Source organism: Microcaecilia unicolor, chromosome 4, assembly GCF_901765095.1.
Source record: "Microcaecilia unicolor chromosome 4, aMicUni1.1, whole genome shotgun sequence".
NCBI lineage: Eukaryota > Metazoa > Chordata > Amphibia > Gymnophiona > Siphonopidae > Microcaecilia > Microcaecilia unicolor.
In genome coordinates, this window is record NC_044034.1 from 365,219,600 (window position 1) to 365,244,027 (window position 24,428).

Below are 24,428 nucleotides of genomic sequence, written 5' to 3' on the forward strand. Positions count from 1 at the left end.
AGATGAGGGTAGAGAGGTAGTGAGGAGCCGCAGACCGGGTGCATTTGTAGGTAAGGAGGAGAATCTTGAATTGTATGCGGTATCTGATCGGAAGCCAGTGAAGTGACTTGAGGAGAGGGGTGATATGAGTATATCGGTTCTGGCGGAAGATATTTTCCAAGCTGGAGAGCCCTAACCTCTTTAGCCTTTCCTCATATGAGAGGAGTTTCACCCCCTTTATCATTTTAGTCTCTCTTCTTTGAACATTTTCTAGTTCCACCCAGGGGTGTAGCCAGACCTCGGCGGGAAGGGGATCCAGAGCCTGAGGTGAGGGGGCACTTTTGCCCACCCCCAATGCCACTGCCCCTCCTCTGCGCCACTTCCGACCCCCCACCACCTCTGCCGCCACCGCCGACCCCGCTAGGTACCTTTTTAATGGCAGGGGTCCCCAACCCCCGCCAGCCGAAGTCCTCTTTAGCGCCGGTCTCCGGCGCATTCGCTGATCTGATTCTGTGAGTCCTGACGTCCTGCACGTTCCTACGTGCAGGACGTCAGGAGTCAAGACTCACAGAAACAGATCAGCGAATGAGCCTGAAGAGGACTTCGGCTGGTGGGGGTTGGGGACCCCCGCCAGCAAAGGTACCTGGTGGCGGAGGGGGAGGGTCAGTGGCAGCGGAAGGAGGGGGGGGTCGAAAGTGGAAGGGGAGGGTCGGCGGTGGGGGAGGGTCGGCGGCAGCGGAAGGAGGGGGGGGTCGAAAGTGGAAGGGGAGGGTCGGCGGTGGGGGAGGGTCGGCGGCAGCGGAAGGAGGGGGGGTCGAAAGTGGAAGGGGAGGGTCAGCGGTGGGGGGGGGGGTCGAAAGTAGAGGGGGCCAGGGCTAAATCTGTGGGGGCCCATGCCCCCGTGGCCCCACCTAGCTACGCCCCTGGTCCCACCTACATGGCGCCTACAAATAGATGCCCAGAGGGTGCCTTGTATGAGCCTATTCTAAAATGGAATTTGGACACCTAATTTCCTTTACAGAATGCTAACCTAGCCAGGTATTAACATGCTTAACCTTTAGGCATGAGCGCTTATGCCAGACATAGAGCAGGTATAACTGTCTGCACTTAAGAGCCACAGGTCCAAGCGTAATGAACAGTATTCTATGAATTACTCACATGTCTTCATCCCACCCACGCTTTCCCCCTTCTGTAACCGTCCTCCCCCTTGCAAATGCAAAGCTATGCAATTGTAACCCTGGGTACCTGGTGAATATCAGCTTAGATTTTAATGCTAAAAAACGAGGGCTATGCATTCGGGCTGCAAAAACCCAAGGGGTTTAGGGGGTGAAGAACCTTTGTGCACGAAAGAGGAGCAGGGCTTGGGTGTGATCGTATGTGATGATCTTAAGGTGACCAAACAGGTAGAAAAGGTAACGATGAAAGCTAGATGGATGCTTGGGGGGCGTAGAAAGAGGAATGGCCAGTAGGAAAAAGAAGGTGATGATGCTCCTCCTGTATAAGACTCTGCTGAGACCAAATTTAGACTCTTGTGTACAATTCTGGAGGCCGCACCTTCAAAAAGATTTAAACAGGATGGAGTCGGTCCAGAGGCGGCTACTAAAATGGTCAGTCGTCTTCATCATAAAACGATTGGGGACAGACTTAAAGATTTTAGTAGCCGCCTCTGGACCGACAATGTCTTATATTCACCTCACAACACAATAGAAATAAATTCACCACCATAACCACCCCAAACTTTTCCCTCCCCATGTCAAACAATCTGAAAATTCTGGGAGTTACCATCAATCGAAATTTCACGCTGGAAAATCATGTGAAGAATACAACTAAGAAAGTGTTCCACTCCATGTGGAAACTCAAAAGAGTAAAACCTTTCTTCCCAAGGGCCATTTTTAGGAACCTGATACAGTCAATGGTATTAAGTCACCTGGACTATTGCAATGCACTCTACGCTGGCTGTAAAGAACAGACCATCAAGAAACTTCAAACAGCCCAGAATACTGCAGCCAGACTCATATTTGGAAAAGCAAAATATGAAAGTGCAAAACCCCTAAGAAAGATACTACATTGGCTCCCACTTAAAGAACGTATCGCGTTCAAGATCTGTACGATTATTCATAAAATCATTCACGGAGATGCCCCAACCTACATGCTAGATCTCGTAGACCTGACACCCAGAAATGCTAAAAGATCTTCCCGCACCTTTCTTAACTTACACTTCCCTGGCTGCAAAGGATTAAAATACAAACTAACACATGCAGCCAGCTTTTCTTATATGGGCGCGCAGCTGTGGAATGCACTTCCAACCCACTTGAAAACGATCAACGAACTAAGCAACTACCGCAAATCTCGGAAAACCTCTCTCTTTGACAAGGCCTACCACGAGAACCCATAACTAACTATAACACAACACCTATCCACCTTCATTCAGAATGTACCTATCTATAACCGCTTGACCAATTCCTCTTGTTTTCCTTGACTTCTTTGTAACACCAATTGTATTCTTCACCCTGGTATGGCGAAACCATAACAGGTCTCTGCAAGCCACATTGAGCCTGCAAATAGGTGGGAAAATGTGGGATACAAGTGCGATAAATATATAATATCTCAATGTGTTTTCTTTAAACTCTAACAACAAACATATGGATTGATAGAACAACAGTTCTATCAATCCATACTGGCAATTGCTGACTTGCTTATAGAAATACTCTGATAATCAGATCATCACGTTCTTATTTAAATCTCCGCCACCCTAGTCGTAAAGGTCTCAAGTATAAATCAATTCAAGGATCCAGCTTCTCATTTATAGGCACAAGACTCTGGAATGTACTCCCAAAAACCCTGAGGACTACGTACGACCACCTCAACTTCCGGAAATTACTAAAGACCTACCTGTTCGGAAGAGCATCTCCTACTGACCCAACTTAATTACCTAAATCCAACAACACAAAGAAATCCAAACTTGTATTGAACTTTATATTCGTTATATAACTTCCCATTTTATGATCCCTTGATGTGTCTGTTTATATCTATTTCATTGTAAATAACTTCAATCTATATTTGTTTCTTCACCGTAGGTGGTTATCGCCTCATGGCACTATGTAAGCCACATTGAGCCTGCAAATAGGTGGGAAAATGTGGGGTACAAATGTAATAAATAAATATAATGTATACTTTAATATCCTTTACTCAATACAATCTATACTTCAAATATTGCCATTAAAATAGCCCTTTCAAAACCCCATTCATAAAACAACACAGAAACAAACAAACCCCGGGAATGATCTGTTGTCCCAAACCAGTGTCAAATATCAAGCACAGCAGAAAATTCTCTAAATTAATCAAACCCCGGGAAACCCTTACATACCATAAAATCTGCAAAAACCACCTAACCTGGATATGCAACCCATCCACTCCTATTCAGTGTCTCTTGAATATACTATACAATCCACCTTTTTGTGATTCAAAGTTCTTTCCTTCCACATAAGTTCGCCTCTTTATTGCTGGGATGATATATTTCCAGTGGAATATGAGTTAATGATGTTACACCAATACATTACTTCCTTCATCTGCTTGCTATTTGAATATTTTTACTGCTGTAATTGTCTATCGCTCATGTTTCATTTATTCTTACTGTACACCACCTTGAGTGAATTCCTTCAAAAAGGCGGGAAATAAATCCTAATAAATAAATAAATAAACAAACAAACTTATCCAGCAGACTGCCAAGACCTGTCGCTTCTTCCTCTTTAACATCAGCAAAATTCGCTCTCTCCTCTCTGAACACACCACCCGAACTCTAGTCCATGCTCTCATTACCTCTCACCTTGACTACTGCAACTTACTCCTCACCGGCCTCCCACTTAGCCATCTATCCCCCCTTCAATCTGTTCAGAACTCTGCTGCACGTCTTATATTCCGCCAGAACCGATATACTCATATCACCCCTCTCCTCAGGTCACTTCACTGGCTTCCGATCAGATACCGCATTCAATTCAAGCTCCTCCTTCTTACCTACAAATGCACTCAGTCTGCTGCCCCTCACTACCTCTCTACCCTTACGTTCCCGCCCGAAACCTCAGCTCACAAGACAAATCCCTCCTCTCAGTGCCCTTCTCCACCACCGCCAACTCCAGGCTCCGCTCATTCTGCCTCGCCTCACCCTATGCTTGGAACAACCTTCCTGAGCCTTTACGCCAAGCCCCCTCCCTACCCATATTCAAGTCTTTGCTTAAACCCCACCTCTTCAGTGCTGCTTTCGGCATCTAACTCTTACCTTTCAGGAAATCCAGACTGCCCCAATTTGATGGCCCCTATCGGACTGACTGTTCACTTGTCCTTTAGATTGTAAGCTCTTTGAGCAGGGATTGTCTTTCTATGTTAAATTGTACAGCGCTGCGTAACCCTAGCAGCGCTTTAGAAATGTTAAGTAGTAGTAGTAGTACTTGTACCATGTTTCACCTCAGCTTCATCAGGAGACCAAACCACATCCCAGGATACACTGGACAAGGCAGGGTGCCACCATTTTGGAGGCGGAGCTGGAAGAAGGAGGGAGTACTATTCCCTACTCTGTCACTACTACAAGGTGGAGGGGGGGGGGGTGAGGGGCCACTAGACCACCGGGGCGTTACTTTTTATGAGGCAGCAGAACCAAACAACTTATTACAAAAAGCCTGGAAGCATCAGATACACTTTTAAATGAGCTCCTTTCAATGTCATCCACCATTTGCCTCCAGAACTTTGGACAAATCTTTGACCGTGCTTTTAGCATATAAAATACTCAAAGGAAAAAACAACTACACAAATATAGAACGCAATACACATAACGACCACTTAGCTTAAACCACTTCTGAGGACACAGTGACAGCGGTGAGAAATTCTTGAAAGGCTCCCGACACTCGCTAATGGCAAAAGGGAATTTCGGTCTCCATGACCTGCTTCGGGGGATCGAAAGCAGTCGATAAAAAAAATATATGCGTGCTCCCCAATAGGTCACTCATTAACGGGTATCAGGAGCAATATTCCTTCTTTGTTATCCTTGTAAATGTTTAGTTAAATTTCAGAGAGTGCGTTATATTTTTCATGAACCTCAACATTTGTCTGCCTTTGTGACCTCAAAACCTCTTGAGCTGCAAGAAGCTACTTCCCCTGAGGAAATTATTGTAGTTAGATCAACTTTAGGTTAGGTTACATACCAGCTTATAATCGAAAGTAATCGCAAGACACAAATCGGGATATGGCCGGCGATTTCGCAAAAGCGGCGAAAAGCATATATTCGAAAGCTACATTTGTGATAGCTTCGCCGCTTTCCCTTCGCCTCGCCGGCGAAAGTTCAAAGGGGCGTGTTGGCGGCGAAGCAAAGGCGGGACATGGGCAGGCTTGGGCGTGGATACCAGATGGCCGGCTTTCGCGGATAATGGAAAAATAAAACCCGGCGATAAGCAGTATTTTGCCGGGTTTACTTGGTCCTTTTATTTTCACGACCAAGCCTCAAAGAGGTGCCCCAACTGACCAGATGACCACCGGAGGGAATGGGGGATGACCTCCCCTTACTCCCCCAGTGGTCGCCAACCCCCTCCCACACTAAAATTATTAAAATACAAACCTTTTTTGCCAGCCTGTATGCCAGCCTCAAATGTCATACCCAGCACCCTGACAGCAGTATGCAGGTCCCTGGAACAGTTGTTGTTGGTTGCAGTGGACTGCAGAAAGGCAGAGCCAGGCCCATCCCCCCCTACCTGTTCCACTTGTGGTGGGTAATGTTGAGCCCTCCCAAACCCCCCAAAACCCACTGTACCCACATGTAGGTGCCCCCCTTCAGCCCTTAGGGCTAGGGTAATGGTGCACACTTGTGGGCAGTGGGTTTTGGGGGGGATTTGGGAGACTCAGCACACAAGGGAAGGGTGCTATGCACCTGGAAGCTAATTTGGTTGTTTATAAAAGATGTTTGAAGTGCCCCCTAGGGTGCCCGGTTGGTGTCCTGGCATGTGAGGGGGACCATTGCACTACAAATGCTGGCTCCTCCCACGGCCAAATGCCTTGGATTTTGCCGGGTTTGAGATCGCCGGCAGTTTTTTCCATTATCGCGGAAAAACAAAACTGGCGATCTCAAACCCGGCGAAATCCAAGGCATTTCGCCGGCCCACACCGTATTATCGAAAAAAAAGATGGCCGGCCATCTTTTTTGAAAATATGGTTCCGGTCAGCTGTTGCACTGCCGCCAAAATAGATCGCCAGCGACCTATTTCGCCGGCGACGTTCGATAATGCCCCTCATAGTAACATAGTAGATGACGGCAGAAAAGACCTGCACGGTCCATCCAGTCTGCCCAACAAGACAACTCATGTGTGCTACTTTTGTGTATACCCTACTTTGATTTGTACCTGTGCTCTTCAGGGCACAGACCGTATAAGTCTGCCCAGCACTATCCCCGCCTCCCAACCACCAGCCCCGCCTCCCAACCACCGGCTCTGGCACAGACCGTATAAGTCTGCCCAGCACTATCCCCGCCTCCCACCACCGGCTCTGGCACAGACCGTATAAGTCTGCCCAGCACTATCCCCGCCTCCCAACCACCAGCCCCGCCTCCCAACCACCGGCTCTGGCACAGACCGTATAAGTCTGCCCAGCGCTATCCCTGCCTCCCAACCTCCAGTCCCGCCTCCCACCACTGGCTCTGGCACAGACCGTATAAGTCTGCCCCGCACTATCCCCGCCTCCCAACCTCCAGCCCCGCCTCCCACTACCGGCTCTGCTATCCAATCTCGGTTAAGCTCCTGAGGATCCTTTCCTTCTGAACAGGATTCCTTTATGTTTATCCCACGCATGTTTGAATTCCGTTACCGTTTTCCTCTCCACCACCTCCCGCGGGAGGGCATTCCAAGCATCCACCACCCTCTCTGTGAAGAAATACTTCCCGACATTTTTCTTGAGTCTGCCCCCCTTCAATCTCATTTCATGTCCTCTCGTTCTACCGCCTTCGTATCTCTGGAAAAGGTTCGTTTGCGGATTAATACCTTTCAAATATTTGAACGTCTGTATCATATCACCCCTGTTTCTCCTTTCCTCCAGGGTATACATGTTCAGGTCAGCAAGTTCAGGTCAGGTTGCAAGTAAACCGTATTTAGGATACTTTGTGCTCTGCTAATTTTGAATATAATAAAGTTAGGCAGACAAGAAGCACAGAGAAAATGTATAAGGGAAGGAGTCAGAGTTAAACCAGTGGGCGGGGCCAGCTGCAAATAGTGTCCGTTTGAAGAAGGCACCTGTGGATGAGCTAAGGAGGGCCATGTGTGGAACAGTTGGGTTCATGTTTTAACAGGAGGCTGAAAAAGGTGTGTGCCTAGGCTGGATTTGAATCTGGCACGCATGGCTGGGAGACTATTCCAAGCTGGGAAGGTTTGGACAAATTCCTGGAGGAAAGGTCCATAGTCTGCTATTGTGACAGACATGGGAAGCAACTGCTTGCCCTGGGATTTGTAGTATGGAATGTTGCTACTCTGAGATTCTGCCCGGAATCTAGTCACTCTTTAGGATTCCAGAATCTTGCCATTCTTTGGGGTTCAACATGGAATCTTGTCACTCTTTAGGATTCCAGAATCTTGCTATTCTTTGGGGTTCTGCATGGAATCTTGTCACTCTTTAGGATTCCAGAATCTTGCTATTCTTTGGGGTTCTACATGGAATGTTGCTATTCTTTGGGGTTCTGCATGGAATCTTGTCACTCTTTAGGATTCCAGAATGTTTCTATTCTTTGAGGTTCTACATGGAGTGTTGCCACAATTTGGGTTCCTGCCAGGTACTTGTGACCTGACTTGGCCACTGTTTGGAAAACAGGATACTGGGCTAGATGGACCATTGGTCTGACCCAGTATGGCTACTCTTATGTTCTTATGTAGAGTCAAAATTTAGTGACCGGAGAAGGAGAGAATAAATTCATTCTGTGTATTACACTCAGAAATCATTTTACCAAATAAATACAAAGTGATGTGGAACACAAATGAATCATATATGATATATACTCCGCCTTCACGTCCCCCACTTCCCCCTCTGGTTGGGGATCTGTCCTTCGTCTGCTGGCCAGGTGTCCACATCATTAAAATGTTGCCATTATAACATAGCACATAAAGGAGACCATCTTCACGGTCGTATTGGTCCAGGGGAAAACCCCTTTCTTTGCAGGATTTAAATGGACCTAGGACGGATGCACGGTGTGATTTTGTCATATGCGGGAGGATTAGCACAAGCGAGAAGAATGTAGCACCTAACTCTTAGTTCCACCTGTGCAGATAATGCTTGCCGTCAGTGTTAATCCTGCAGACTAATTTCAAATTGCTGAAATATGTCCTTTGTGTTCTTGTGTGACTCTATTAAAAAGCTAATTCTGTCTTGAAGAGAGGGCTAATAACAACAGGAACAGAACCAAAGGCTGTTCAGTGAACGGAAGAAATTTTGCAAAAGGCTTTCAACAATTAAAGCAATTCTAATGGGGAGCTTTTTTTTTCGGGAATTTATAATTTATTTTTTTCCTTCATAAAGTTTTATTGATTTCCAAAATAACCAGATCGTATACATGTGCATTGGATAAGTATAACACAATGTTTCAAAACAGATAGCCCAAACCCATCATAAGTACCGCCATACTGGGAAAAGACCAATGGTCCATCAAGCCCAGCATCCTGTCTCCGACAGCGGCCAATCCAGGCTTCAAGAACCCGGCAACCCCCCCCCCCCCCAAAAAAAAAAAAAAAAAAAATTAATAATGTTCAATGGACTTTTCCCTCAGGAATCTGTTCAAACCCCCTTTAAATTCCGTAAGGCCAGCTGCTGTCACTACATTCTCCGGCAACGAGTTCCAGAGTCTAACTACACGCTGAGTAAAGAAAAACTTTCTCCTGTTTGTTTTAAATCTACCATATTCTAGCTTCATCTTGTGTCCCCTGGTTTTGTTGTTGTTTGAAAGTGTAAACAAACGCTTCACATCTGTCCGCTGTATTCCACTCCTTATCTTGTAGACTTCTATCATATCATCCCTCAGCCGCCTTTTCTCCAAGCTGAAGAGCCCTAACCTTCTCAGTCTTTCCTCATAGGGAAGTCGTTCCATTCCCTTTATCATTTTCGTCGTCTTCTCTGCACCTTTTCTAATTCCACTATATCTTTTTTGAGATGCAGCCACCAGAATTGGACACAATACTCGAGGTGCGGTCGCACCATGGAGCGATACAACGGCATTATATCATCTCCCACCCTCCCCAAATCCCTCAGAGTTCCAACAGGGTCCATATGCAAGTTCTATCCAAACCATAAAGAAAAACTAGTACATCTATATCGATCCATCTTGCCATTGCTTATAAACATCCCAAATTTTATGATAGTGCAGGAGGCGGCCATATTTCTTGGCTGTAAGGTGGGACCTTAGGCAACAATAGTTGACTCCTCCACACCCACTTCCCTCCCGACTGGGGTATCTTTCTCCTTCCTTCTCTCAGTCCACCTCAAGCTCCCTCTGCCCTCTTGTCAGAGGATTCTAGCAGACGGCCACTCCAAAGTCCTTCTGTTCAGCTCCGGGACTTCCCCACTGGGACTTCATTTCTGAATTGTCCCGCCCCTTCTAACAATAGTTCCTATTTTGTGAAGGGCAGGACAGCTCAGAGAGGAAGCCCCAGTGTAGGACGCAGGCAGCCTATGAGTGCCACTGCCCGGATGAAGACTACAGCGGAGCAGACCGTCACAGCAACAGGATGCAGGGCAAGGGCAGTGCTCCGGGCAGGAAAGAGGGGGCCTTTCCTGCCCCGAAGAGGTCACTAGACCACCAGGGCAGTAGATAGTAAGTAAGGGGAGGGGAGGCTAGGATAGGCCCATCGCCACCCGCCCGCCTGCCCGTTTGTCCAGAAATCTGGACAAACGGGCGGACTGGCAAAACCCGTCCGGGTAAATCCGGACATATGGTAACCCTAGTGTGTATGCAACACACGCACCTTGTATAAATACACCACAGCTTTGCACCAATCATTTCGTGGCCTTTAGGCACACTTAAGCTGATATACTCTACTAACACAAAGTCACATTGGCATGCCAAAATATAGATGCCCACTTATGACAGGTATCAATGTCTGATGTAAGTTAGCACATTGCCTAAGGGCGGCATACAATGCACATGGCAGTTAGTATTCTATCAGCTGTGGGCATCGCTTGGCGACATGCCTATGCTCCGCCCATGTGAGCATAAGAACATAAGAGTAGCCATAGTGAGTCAGACCAATGGTCCATCTAGCCCAGTATCCTGCTTCCAGCAGTGGCCAATCCAGGTCACAAGTATCTGACAGAAACCCAATTAGCAGCAACATTCCATGCTTCCAATCCCAGGGCAAGCAGTGGCTTCCCCCATATCCATCTCAATAACAGACTACAGACTTTTCCTCCGAGAACTTGTCCAAACTTTTTTTTTAAACCTAGATATGCTAACCGCCATTACCACATCCTCTGGCAATGAGTTCCAGAGCTTAACTATTCTTTGAGTGAAAAATATTTACTCCTATTTTTGTTTTAAAAGTATTTCCATGTAATTTTATTGAATGCCCTTGGTCTTTGAACTTTATGAAAGAGTGAAAAATTGATTAACTTCTGCCTGTTCTACACCACTCAAGATTTTATAGAAAAAGGTGCCGGTACTCAAATGCCAGGCCATGGGTGGGGTGATCACTGAGGGACCCACCGCACAATAGCCAGGCCCCCTGCAACCAGTCACAGAATCTAGGACAAGGCAGAATTGGTGTGTAGAGCCTGAGCTCTTTCATTAAAACTTGGTTCCGTGGGTCAAGTTTAGCAGACAATGGAAAAGGTGCCGGTACTCAAATGCCAGGCCACCCTTCAAGGGTGGGGTGATCACTGAGGAACCCACCCCACAATAGCCAGGACCCCTGCAACCAGTCACAGAATCTAGGACAAGGCAGAATTGGTGTGTAGAGCCTGAGCTCTTTCATTAAAACTTGGGGATCGTGGGTCAATTTTAGCAGACAATGGAAAAGGTGCCGGTACTCAAATGCCAGGCCACCCTTCAAGGGTGGGGTGATCACTGAGGAACCCACCCCACAATAGCCAGTTCCCCTGCAACCAGTCACAGAATCTAGGACAAGGCAGAATTGGTGTGTAGAGCCTGAGTTCTTTCATTAAAACTCGGGGACCATGGGTCAATTTTAGCAGACAATAGAAAAGGTGCCGGTACTGAGTACCCCCCTCAAAAAAAGTCCTATATCTTTCTCAATTCAGCCTTTCCTCTCCCAATATCTGTTCCTCTTCATTTAAGACCCCACTGCCCCTTTTTTCTCTCTTATGTAGGCCTCCAGGGCTACCTCAGTATCCCCAAAAGGGGTTTGATAAACTTGTATGTAGCTGGTCTGAAGGAGTCCGCTGGGGTGGGTGCATATGTTTTTTTGGTATCTGTAGCTATAAACTCAGAATCTCCTATACAGATTGTGGCTGTCAAACTTATCTTGGGTGTGGGCCGATTTACATAAGAACATGAGAGTAGCCATACTGGGTCAGACCAATGGTCCATCTAGTATCCTATTTTCCAAACAGTGACCAAGCCAGGTCACAAGTACCTGGCAGAAACCCAAATCATGGTATCACTCCATACTACAAATCCCAGGGCAAGCAGTTGCTTCCCTTGTCTATCTCAATAGCAGACTATGGACTTTTCCTTCAGGAATTTGTCCAAACCTTTTTTAAACCTAGATACACTAACCGCTGTTACCACATCCTCCAGCAAAGAGTTCCAGAGCTTAACTATTCATTGAGTGAAAAAATATTTCCTCCTATGTATTTCCATGTAACTTCCTTGAGTGTCCCCTAGTCTTTGTACTTTTGGAACGAGTAAAAAATCGATTTATTTCTACTCGTTCTAAACCACTCAGGATTTTGTAGACCTCAGTCATATTTCCCCTCATCCATCTCTTTTCCAAGCTGAAGAGCCCTAATCTCTTTAGCCTTTCCTCAAATGAGAGGAGTTCCATCCCCTTTATCATTTTGGTCGCTCTTCTTTTCTAATTCCGCTATATCTTCATTGAGATATGACGACCAGAACTGAACTCAAGGTGCGGATGCACCATGGAGCAATACAAATGCATTATAGTATTTTCGGTCTTATTCACCATCCCTTTCCTAATAATTCCTAGCATCCTATTTGCTTTTTTGGCCACCGCCGCACACTGAGCCGAAGATTTCAGCGTATTATCTACAAAGACACCCAGAACTTTTTCTTGAGCGCTGACTTCCAAGGTGGACCCTAGCATCAGGTAACTAGGATTCGGATTATTCTTTCCAATGTGCGTTTGTCCACATTTGATCATGTCACTCCATTGTTGATGTCCAAGCACTGGTTGCCCATCCAGTGCCGTATACAATATAAAGTTCTCACATTGATACATACCATTAGGTCTTCTGGTATACTGTCTTTTTGGTCTTATCTATTAATGCCTTATGCTGCTGCCCGTCCTCTTCGTTCATCTCAACACGTCCCTTTGTTCCATTCAAGTTTTCATAACAAATTCAGAGATTCTACGTTCTCGTTGGCTGGACCAGACTTTTGGAATAAGCTCCCTTTAAGTGCTACGTTTACAGCCTTCTTTTAAGAAATCGAGGGAACTTTTGAAGACTCGCCTTTTCCGTGAAGCTAATGGCGGTTGATTTTTTTCCTTGTTGATGCCCGAAGACCTGATGCATGAGAGGAATAACGTGCTCCTGGTTTTTGCTCCTTCTGTTCTGTCCTGTTTTGATTGTATTTCTTTCTTTGATAATTTTTAGACTGTTATTAGATATTGTAAACCGCCTAGATGGTTTGCCGTTGAGCGGTATAACAACTAAAGAGCGAAAGAGAAACTCCACCAGTCTCTTCCTATGCACATTGAACAAAGATAAAGAGTCCCTGCAGGCTATTCTCTGGACAGTCTCTGGTCAGGCACATGAGACGCTTGCTGGAAAAAAACAAACCAAAACTAAGACGAGCTGGTAGGGAGTGGTGTGAAAGTACCCGTTATTGGGCTTTTCCCAAGCACATATAATATATTTTTCTTTATTTATTTATAACATTTGTATCCCACATTTTCCCACCTATTTGCAGGCTCAATGTGGCTTACATAATTCCGCAAGTGGTGATTACCAGTTCCGGATAGGAGAAATACATAGATTAGGTTAGGTTACTACTACTACTTAACATTTCTAGAGCGCTACTAGGGTTACGCAGCGCTGTACAAATTAACAAATAAGGACAGTCCCTGCTCAGAAGAGCTTACAATCTAAAGGACGAAATGTCAAGTTGGGGTAGTTTAGATTTCCTGAGAGGAGGTGTAGTGATTAGGTGCCGAAGGCGACATTGAAGAGGTGGGATTTGAGCAATGATTTGAAGATGGATAGGGAGGGGGCGCGGCGTATGGGCTCAGGGAGTTTGTTCCAAGCATGAGGTGAAGTGAGGTAGAAAGGGCGAAGCCTAGAGTTGGCGGTGGTGGAGAAGGGTACTGAAAGGAGGGATTTGTCAAGAGAGCGGAGGTTACGGGTGGGGACATAAGGGGAGATGAGAGTAGAGAGATAAGGAGGGGCTGCAGATCGAGTGCATTTGTAGGTGAGTAGGAGAAGCTTCAACTGTATGCGGTATCTGATCGGAAGCCAGTGAAGTGACTTGAGGAGAGGGGTGATATGAGTATATCGGTTGAGGCGGAAGATAAGACGTGCGGCCGAGTTCTGGATGGACTGAAGGGGGGATAGATGGCTAAGTGGGAGGCCGGTGAGGAGTAGGTTGCAGTAGTCAAGGCGAGAGGTAATGAGAGAGTGGATGAGAGTTCGAGTGGTGTGCTCAGAGAGGAGGGGGCGAATTTTGCTAATGTTATAGAGGAAGAAGCGACAGGTCTTGGCTATCTGCTGGATATGCGCAGAGAAGGAGAGGGAGGAGTCGAAGATGACACCAAGGTTGCGGGCAGATGAGACAGGGACGATGAGGGTGTTATCAATTGAGATAGAGAGTGAAGGGAGAGGAGAAGTGGGTTTGGGTGGGAACACAATAAGTTCCGTCTTGGCCATGTTTAGTTTCAGGTGACAGTTGGACATCCAGGCAGCAATGTCGGATAAGCAGGCCAGTACTTTGGCCTGGGTTTCCGCAGTGATTTCTGGTGTGGAGAGATAAAGCTGGGTGTCGTCAGCATAAAGATGATAGTGGAAACCATGAGAAGAGATTAGGGAGCCTAAGGAAGAGGTGTAGATTGAAAAAAGAAGGGGCCCAAGGACAGAACCCTGGGGAACTCCAACAGAGAGCGGGATAGGGGAGGAGGATGAGCCATGAGAGTGTACTCTGAAGGTACGATGGGAGAGATAAGAGGAGAACCAGGAGAGGACAGAGCCCTGGAACCCAAAGGAGGACAGTAGGTTGTGATTGACAGTGTCAAAAGCGGCGGATAGGTCGAGGAGGATGAGGATTGAATAGTGACCTTTAGATTTGGCGAGGAACAGGTCATTGCAGACTTTGGATAGTGCTGTTTCTGTTGAGTGTAGGGGGCGGAAGCCGGATTGAAGCGGATCGAGGATGGCATGAGAGGAGAGGAAATCAATGCAGCGGCTGTGAATGGCGCGTTCAAGTATCTTGGAGAGGAAGGGTAGAAGGGAAATGGGGCGGTAATTGGAGGGACAGGTAGGGTCAAGTGATGGTTTTTTGAGGAGTGGTGTGACCACGGCATGCTTGAAGGTGTCCGGGACAGTTGCAGTGGAGAGAGAGAGGTTGAGGATATGACAGATGGTGGGGGTGATAGTAGAAGTGATGGTGTTAAGTAAGTTGGTGGGGATGGGGTCTGAGGAACAGGTGGTGGATTTCGAGGAGGAGAGGAGATGGGCGGTTTCCTCTTCGGTGATAGCAGGAAAAGAGGAGAAGGAGGCCTGGGTAGGTTGGTTGAGAGAGTGGGTTATAGGATGAAGAGGAGGAGAAGGTTTAGTGGTGAATTCAAGGTTGATCTTCTGGACATTGTCACGGAAGTAGTCGGCCAGAGATTGCGGAGAGAGTGAGGGGGGAGTGGGAGCGGAGGGCACTTTGAGGAGGGAGTTGAGGGTGGCGAAGAGACGACGAGGGTTAGAGCTGAGGGAATTAGTCAATTGGGTGTAATAGTCCTGTTTAGCGAGGAATAGGGAGGATTGGAAGGAGGATAGCATGAATTTGAAGTGAATGAAGTCATTATGGGTGCGAGATTTCCTCCAGCGGCGTTCAGCTGAACAGGCACAGGAGTGAAAGTATCGGGTGCAAGGGGTCAGCCAGGGCTGGGGATTGGTACGCCTTGTGGGACGGGAGATGGACGGTGCAAGGGTGTCAAGAGCAGAGGAGAGAGTGGCATTGTAAGTGGAGACAGCTTTGTCAACAGATTTGGAAGACAAGATGGAAGGGAGGAGGTCAGAGACACAAGAGGATAAGGTGGGGGGGTCAACAGCCTGGAGATTTCTGGACGTAGTAGTTAGTGTGGGGCGAGGTTGAGGGGGAGGGTGCTGAAGTGTGAATGTGATTAGGTGATGGTCAGAGAGAGGAAGAGTTGAAACGCAGAAATTGGAGGGAGAGCAAGTGGAAGAGAGGACGAGATCAAGACAGTGGCCAGATTTATGAGTAGGGGTGGTGGGGCTCAGTTACAAGGTTACAAGAGGAACGTTTGTCCTATGATAAGAGCTAAAGGTAATAGGTTAAACTTCAATCATGACAAAAAAAATAGCTTGAACAATTAGGATCATTAAACTGGAAATCAAGATAATTAGCAAAACAGTTGAGATATAGAGAATACATGTTGTATAATTGCGTTTTGTTAATTTGAATTTATGAGGAGTTGTTATTGTACGCTTTCTTAAATAAATACGTTTTCAATAGTTTACGGAAGGTCGCGATGTCGTGTGTTATTTTTATGGATTTTGGTAATTCATTCCAAATTTACGTGCACATGTAAGAGAAGCTGGATGCATATGTTAATTTCTATTTCAGTCCCTTACAGTTTGGGTAGTGGAGCTTCAGGAATGTTCGTGATGAGCTGGTAGAGTTCCTGGTTGGTAGGTCGTCAATAAGGTCTGACATATATCCTGGAGCCTCACCGTGGATTATCTTATGAACCAGGGTGCAAAAGCAGAGTGATGAATAGAACAAGGCAATATACAATATTTACACACCAGTAAGGCATGTATACGTCTCTCTAGGCTGAATGGGAGTCCTACCACTGCATTGCTGCCAGTAGAGGGCAGTGCTTTGATATTGTGTTTTCAATTGCTAGGAACAGACAGGTTCCCTGGAGTCCTGCAGAGCTTGCCTGTCCTTCAAATTGAAAATGTGATAGTGAAACAGCGCCACCTCCTGGCAGAACTGTAGGTGGCGGACTCCCACTCAGCTTAGAGGGAACAGTGGATGTGTAAATGTTTAGAATCCTAGAATATACAGTGGCGTAGCAAGGGCGGGGCGGTCCACCCCGGGTGCACGCTGCTGGAGGGTGCAGAGAGCAGCCGCGCGCCTGTCGGCTCCGCTGGTTCCCTGCTCCTTCTGCTCTGGAACAGGTTACTTCCTGTTCTGGGGCAGAGGGAGCAGGGAGCCAGCGGAGCCGACAGGTGCCCGGCTACTCTCTGCACCCTCCAGCAGCCAAGAATGCACCCGGGGGGGGGGGGGGGCTTGATGCGCCGGAGACGGGGGTGTTATTGCATGGGGGAGGGGCTTGATGCACTGGGGAGGGGGGGTCATTGCGCCAGGGTTGCACCCGGGGGGGGGGGGGGTGCGCAGCAGCGATCCGCCCCGGGTGGAACGCCACTGAGAATATATGTGCATATGTGAGCTTTATATGAGCTTATATGCTGAAGACACACCTCAGCACTATTCTGTAAATATATGTGTATCTTGCATAGTGTGTATTGACAGGGTGAACGTACATAGGGACGGAGCATGGGCAGGACTCATGCTTACATGCCTAACTTACAGAATACCATCTTTCACATGTACCTCCAACACTTAGGAGCCCTCTGTGCTCACGCCTATATCCTATGGCTGTATGATCCGACCTGCTGCACAATCTATTTTTTATTTAGTTCTGCTGTGCTAATATTCTTTAAAGGAATGAAGGCACCTGTGGTCCTTTATAGAACAGCTGTTGCTCCTGCCCTGGCTCATCCCTTCCCCTCCCTGGCTCCACAGTTCCACTACCTTTTCGTCTACAAATTAAGCCCCGATATTAACCAGGGTTTTCTCTCCAGGCCCTGCGGATGCGGCAGGAGTGAAGCCTTGCACAGTCCTGGCTCTTTTCTGCCACCTGCTGCCCCAGAGCTGGTGTTTGAATTAAAAAGAGGAAGAAAATTCACACTGGGAACAGCTTAAAAGGATGACTTCTGAGGGTAATTTCACCAGAGAACTGAAAGCACAAATTCTCTACCTATCAAAAGTTTCTTTTTTTAAAAATTTGTTTCTGAAGTGTCATAATTGGCCATTTTTCAAGTTTTGTAGGGAGATTCTTCCTGTAACATGCACAAAAATATTCATGAAATAAGAATTTTGGGCTTTTTGCATGTCATTAATCAGGGGGATAAATTTGAAGCGTTAACGTCTTCACCAGCTGACCTTACTGCCCCTGCTCATCCCCCAAATGTCACAAAACAGAGCAACTAGACAGCTGATCACTGGAAACATAGGAACCGACTCTGTGGGTGCTTGAGCACCCCCAATATTGAGAATATTCCTTGTATGTATCCAAGGAAGGATTATTTCCACTGGGCTTAGCACCCCCAATAATTTTGAAAAGTTGGCTCCTATGATGGAAATGTTCATATGTGGTGTTTTGAGGGGGTTAAGGAAGCAGCTAGCAGGGCCCTAACGCACCGGCATTCTCTCTAAGAAATGGGGTCAGATAATGTCTTGCCTTCTTGGATGTCCACGCACAGAACCAAATCCAGGATTTCTGCACCTTGTTCCTCATATCCAGGCGCCCCCTGGTGGTGAAGGGCTGTGATCCCAGGATGTGTTGCAGTTGAGTTCAATCAAAGTCGTTGACGTATGCAATTATTATTATTATTATTAACATTTGTATAGTGCTACCAGACACACGCAGCACTGAACACCTGACACAGAGAGACAGTCCCTGCTCGATAGAGCTTACAATCTAAAAACAAGACAGATAGACAAGACAATTAAGGGCAAGGGAGTACTGGGTGAGAAGGAACAAGGCAATTGAGTAGTGGCTAGGAGCCAAAAGCAGTGGTGAAAAGGTGGGTTTTCAGCATAGACTTGAAAACAGGTAGAGATGGAGCTAGACGTACAGGCTCAGGAAGTCTATTCCAGGCATAAGGTGCCGCGAGGGAAAAGGAACGAAGTCTGGAGTTAGCAGTGGAGGAGAAGGAGGACGACAAGAGAGATTTGTCAAGCGAGCGGAGTTCACGGGGAGGAATGTAGGGAGAGATGAGAGTGGAGAGGTAATGGGGGGCTGCAGATTGGATGCATTTAAAGGTCAGTACGAGAAGTTTGAACAGTACGCGGAAGCGGACAGGGAGCCAGTGAAGTGACTTGAGGAGTGGGCTAGTGTGGGTAAAACGATTTTGGCGGAAAATAAGTCATGCCGCAGAATTTTGGACAGACTGGAGAGGAGAGAGATGGCTGAGAGGAAGACCAGTGAGAAGTAAATTGCAATAATCCAAGCAATGTTAACATAGCGCTAATTCACTGTGAGGTCAATGCTTGCACTTTACCACAGATATGGCAGAGACATCACAGCATACAGTAAATTAATAATGTCCCAGGTTAAATTAATATGTGTTTATATTGTGATATTTCAGGGTAAACAATTTCAATTTTTTGAACCCAAACAATTAGAGCAGTTTCCTATGGCTAAAGAGGAAATAAATGTCACCGTATAGTCTCATATCGCACATTGTTGGAGCAGGGTGGGGAGGGCTTTACGAGTATATGACAGTCTTGGGATTTATTTTTGGAAGTTTATTCTGTTAATTTTCAATTTCTAATTCTTGGATCCTTTTTTGCATTTATTGTGGGTGAAGGAATATTATTTTTCTCCTTTTTGGTTAAAATTTACATTAAGTGATGCATATTTCTTAATTTCTGGTTTATCTCATTTGTTGGGAGATACTGAAAAATTAATAAAAGCAAATAAAAAAAGGTGTTTAAGTCCTGCAATGGACTTAGATACAAATCAATTTATGCATCCAGCTTTTCTTACATAAGTACACAACTGTGGAACGCTTTGCCCAAAACCGTGAGATCTATCCATAACCATCTTAACTTCAGGAAGTCACTGAAAACCAACTTGTTTAAGAAGGCCTAACCCCCCTGACCCAAATTAACTTTCTACTTCCTGCGACACAGCAAAACTGTGGACCGTATTGGACTTTTATCACCACCCCCTCTTTATTTCTTAGTTGCTTTTATTTATGTTTCTTATATGCCTGCTACTATATTGTGTATTTGTATTTTACCGAACCGGAGCCTGCCTCTACGGTATTGTGTAAGCCACATTGAGCCTGCAACTAAGTGGGAAAATGTGGGGTATAAATGTGATAAATGAATAAAATCTTCTATATTGCCAACTTGATCAAGGCTTTCCCGGTAGTTAACAATAAATACTAAAAGAGGTAACATAGTAACATAGTAGATGACGGCAGAAAAAGACCTGCACGGTCCATCCAGTCTGCCCAACAAGATAACTCATTTGCTGCTTTTTGTGTATACCTTACTTTGATTTGTACCTGTCCTCTTCAGGGCACAGACTGTATAAGTCTGCCCAGCACTAGCCCCGCCTCCCAACCACCAGCCCCGCCTCCCAACCACCGGCTCTGGCACAGACCGTATAAGTCTGCCCAGCACTATCCCCGCCTCCCACCACCGGCTCTGGCACAGACCGTATAAGTCTGCCCAGCACTATCCCCGCCTCCCAACCTCCAGTCCCGCCTCCCACTACCGGCTACATAAGATAACAGAGCTACACTTCCACTATTCCTCTGCCAAAACCTCTCTAGACCCCGCGTGTGATCTGGGCAGGCCCTGAGTCCTGCCTGAATGAGAGGTGGAGGTGCATGTCAGCGCTGGGAAGGAGAGGAATGGCGAAGAAAGAAGAAAATGAGAGTCCTACCAAACTGGGAAGAAAGAATTCTCCACAGCATGCAAGAGCAGTGAGGACAGAGGAGGATACAGCAGCCAGAGTGGAGCAGGACAACCCAATTCAGTGATGCTCCCGGGAGGTCTGAAATCTGCAAGACGGGAGAATCGATTTGAGTTCCTTATACCTGGAACTACGAGTGCTGTGGGATTTCCTTTCTGTACAGCAGAGCAGTGGAATAATTTTGCAACTGGGTTTATAAAACTGAGTGCACTGGAGTAAACTGAAGCTGACAGAACTTCAGCTACAGAGGTTTGCTCTCCGCTACTGTTACCAAAATTTTTGACTGCTGAAAAGTAGAGCACTGTTGGAACTGATTATTTCCTGTGCAAACAATCTGTTTATCAACTGTCTCGGGGTTCCCTCCCCCCCCCATGGATGTGGGAGGGGCGCTAGATGCGGTGTACTTAGATTTCAGCAAAGCCTTCGACGTGGTTCCGCACAGGCGATTGATAAGTAAACTGAATGCCCTCGGTATGGGACCTAAAGTGACTGACTGGGTTAAAAACTGGGTAAATATTCGAAAGATTCATCAGCCCACCGCAGTGGGAACTCAGGTCCTCAATCCCGCTGTTGTACTTCTGGGGAGGCAAAACTTCAGACTTGTCCAAATTTAACCAAAAGCCAGCATAATCCCCATATTCTCGAAATGTCTCCAACAATGCCTCTAACGATTCCTTCGGGTTCGTGAGGTGTACCAAAAGATCATCTGCAAAAGCAGCGACCTTGAACGTTTGAGACCCACAGCCACACGTACACTCGTGACCATGGGATTCTCCATAATATCTCTTATAAGGGGATCCAATGTCAAAACAAAAAGGTGATAAAGGTCACGCACTATATGAAGTCCTTGCATCAGGCCTCTTTGAGGGGTCGATTGGGGGACCGGGTCCGAGGTTTTTTTGAAGGGATGAAAACCGCTAGACATTCGGTCTCTGATTTGTATGGGGCACTGGTTGAGCGTAGGCCTCGGAGAACATATGAGGGTCTTAAGCATAAATGGGAACAGGATCTGGGGTCCTCATTGACTTCATGGAATGTGGAGACTACTTTAAAAGGCATTCGCCTATTAGTAACGGATGAACGGTTGAGAGAATGCGGGTATAGAATAGTTCTTCGGAGTTACATGTCTAAAGCGCAGTTGGCTCATGTGTTAGAGACGGTTAATGCTGCTTGTTCTAAGTGTGTGTGTGTGTGTGTGTGGGGGGGGGGGGGGGGGTCATAGTTCCTTCTACCACGCGTTGTGGCAGTGTCCAGGGGTGAGAGCATTTTGGCAGCGGGTCCGGGGGTTTCTGATCAAGCTGGGGAATAAAATTGAGGGCACGGAGGGACAGTTTTTGCTAGACCATCCAAGGGCTTTTGCCTCTTTGAGCACTCCTGCAACTATGCTATGCAGAAAGCTGAGTTTGGTAGCTCGAAAGTGTATAATGCAATATTGGACCTCTTTGGAAGCGCCCGCCTACTGGCATTGGCGTAATCAGGTGCACCTTTTAGCATCTTGGGAGGCTACAGATTCCAAAATGTCGCCAAAACGTAGAAAACAATTTCTCCAGATATGGATGCCTTATCTTCAGATTCTAAGCCAAAGGAGTCGGAGTTTACTTATTAATGCTTGTTGATTTTGGATGTGTAGTGGTTGTGTGTGTGTGTGTGTGGGGGGGGGGGGGGTTCCACCTCCTCTCTGCCCTGTAGTAAGCTGCTTTTCCTAGAGTACAGAGGTAACTGCATAATCTGTGGGCTGCCAAACAGTTCTGGATTATTGGTACTGTTGTACTTCCTTGAATTAATCCAGATAGCAACAGGAAGGTTCCTGAGATTTTGGTAATTGAGTGGTACAGGGGTTGGGATGGAGGGGATGGGAAGGGGAGGGGTGGGGTGGGGGGGGACTGGGTAGTTTACCAGCTGTATGGTTCATGCATTGTATCTTATTGTTTGTAAGTTGGCACTATTGAGTATGTTGTGTGTTGTGTTGTTTAACATTGAGTTATCAATAAAATTACTTTAAACTTTAAAAAAAAAACCTTAAATAAAATAAAAATGTTTTGCCAGTGTAAAAAAAAAAAAAAAAACTGGGTAAATGGAAGGAGACGGAAGGTAGTGGTAAATGGAGTTTGCTCTGAGGAAAAGGATGCTGCAAGTGATGTACTGCAGGGGTCAGTCCTTGGGCCGTCTCTTTTTAACATCTTTGTGAGCGATATTGTGGGACGACTGTTTGGTAAGGTTTGTCTCTTTGCGGATGATACCAAACTCTGTAAGAGAGTAGACACCCCAGAGGGTGTGAATGGCATGAGGAAGGATCTGACGAAGCTTGAAGAACGGTCCGAAAATTGGCAACTAAGATTTAATGCTAAGAAATGTAGGGCAGGGCCGCCGAGGGGGGGCTGCTCTTCTTCACAGTCTTTGCCGCCTTGCCTACCAAGTGGCAGCTTTTCCCTTCAGGCCTCATGTGCTCGGTTTTGAAACCAAGCATGTGCGACTTCAGAGAAAAAGCAGCCACAGGGGCAGGCCTTCTCCTGGCGGGGCCTTGGGATCCCCATCAGCCAAGGTAGCAGTGGCGTAGCCATGGGTGGGCCTATTTGGACTCTGGCCCACCCAAAACTGTGCACTCTTGCTATGGCTTGTAGAGGTCCTCAAACTCCGTCAGCTGAAGATTTCCTCCTTCTCAGCAGCACTTGCCTCGAGCTGAAACCAACACCAGCCCCTCTTCACATGCTTAGTTTTCATGCATGCACAGCCTGCTGGCCGTGGCATCAGCTCAAGGAAAGTGCTGCTGGCTTGTTCGGAAGAGCGCTGACTGTCTGAGCAGGAGGAAACCTTCAGCTGTCAGGGTTTTAGATCCCCTCCTGCTCAGGTATTTATTTATTTATTTATTTATTTTATTTATGACTTTTCAATAGTTTGCATCATGATAATAATACATCAAAATGTATAAGAATTTGAAACATAAATTTTAAAGAATTCTAATACAATGAAACATTCCTTATTATTTTGTCCACAATGGGAGGATCCAAGAATAGGAAACAAATTTTACTAAAAAGAATTTAACAATTTTCTCACATATAGACTGGAAGGATGTCGGGAGCCTGCAGCCTAGACAGTGCAATTAACTGGGGGATGCCATCTCAGGGACATCCTGCATACTCTCCTTAGCTATAATGAAATCACGTAATTTCATAGGACAGAAAAAGAGGTAATTCACTCCATTTAAAGAACTCATACATCTGCATTGGTATCGAAGAATAAAAGTACCTCCCAGGGAAAGGATTCTTGGTTTAAATACCAATAATTCCCTTCTCCTGGCCTGAGTTTCCTTGGCTAAATCTGGAAAGGTTCGAATTTTCCCACCCATGAAAATAGCATTCATTTTTCTGAAATAAGAACGCAAAATTAAATTTTTGTCCGTCTCCAATGCAAACGTGACAAGTAAAGTTGCTCGATCTGAAATTTCAGATCGTTCTAGAAAATCAGTTAGATTATCTTGTGGAGTTTCTGGAACTGTCGTTGCTGGTGTAGGTTTTTTGAGATATTGCATTCTAGTCACCAAAGGGTGACTTTCTAAAGGAATGTCCAGAACTTCCAGAAAATATTTTTTTAAGAGTTCTGCTCTCAGGTATTTAATATTGTGGGCTTGCAGGTGGAGGGAGGAATAAAGAGCAGAGGGGGGCTAGGGATGGGAGGAGGGCATGAATTCCATGCCCACCCACCTTGGACTCAGGCCCACCCAAAATTGGCTGTCTGGCTACGCCCCTGCAAGGTAGTTGCAGTTGCGGTGGGTAGCAGCAGCAGCAATCCTGGGGGGGGGGGGCAGTGGCGATCGGGGGGGGGGGGTGACAGCGGCGGTGGCGATCCTGGGGGAGGGGGGGCGGCAGCCCTGGGCCCGGCTCAGTCTCTCGGTGGCCCTGATGTAGGGTCTTGCACTTGGGTCACAAATATCTGAGGGAACGGTACAGTATAGGGGGTGAAGAGCGGGACTTGGGGGTGATTGTGTCTGATGATCTTAATGTGGCCAAACAGGTAGAAAAGGTGATGTTCAAAGCCAGGAGGATGCTTGGGTGCATAAGGAAAGGGATGACCAGCAGGAGAAAAAAAAGGGGTGATAGTGCCCTTGTTTAAGTCTCTGGTGAGATGCTGGAAGTTGAACTACCTGGCATTCACTCTTGTTAATAACTAGATTCTTGCACACCCGCAGTGGTGTTCCTAGGGGGGGCTGACACCCAGGGCGGATCGCCGATGTGCCCCGCGCCACGGGTGCAGTGACCCCCAGAACAGCGCGATGCCCCCCCCCCCAGTGAAAGAACC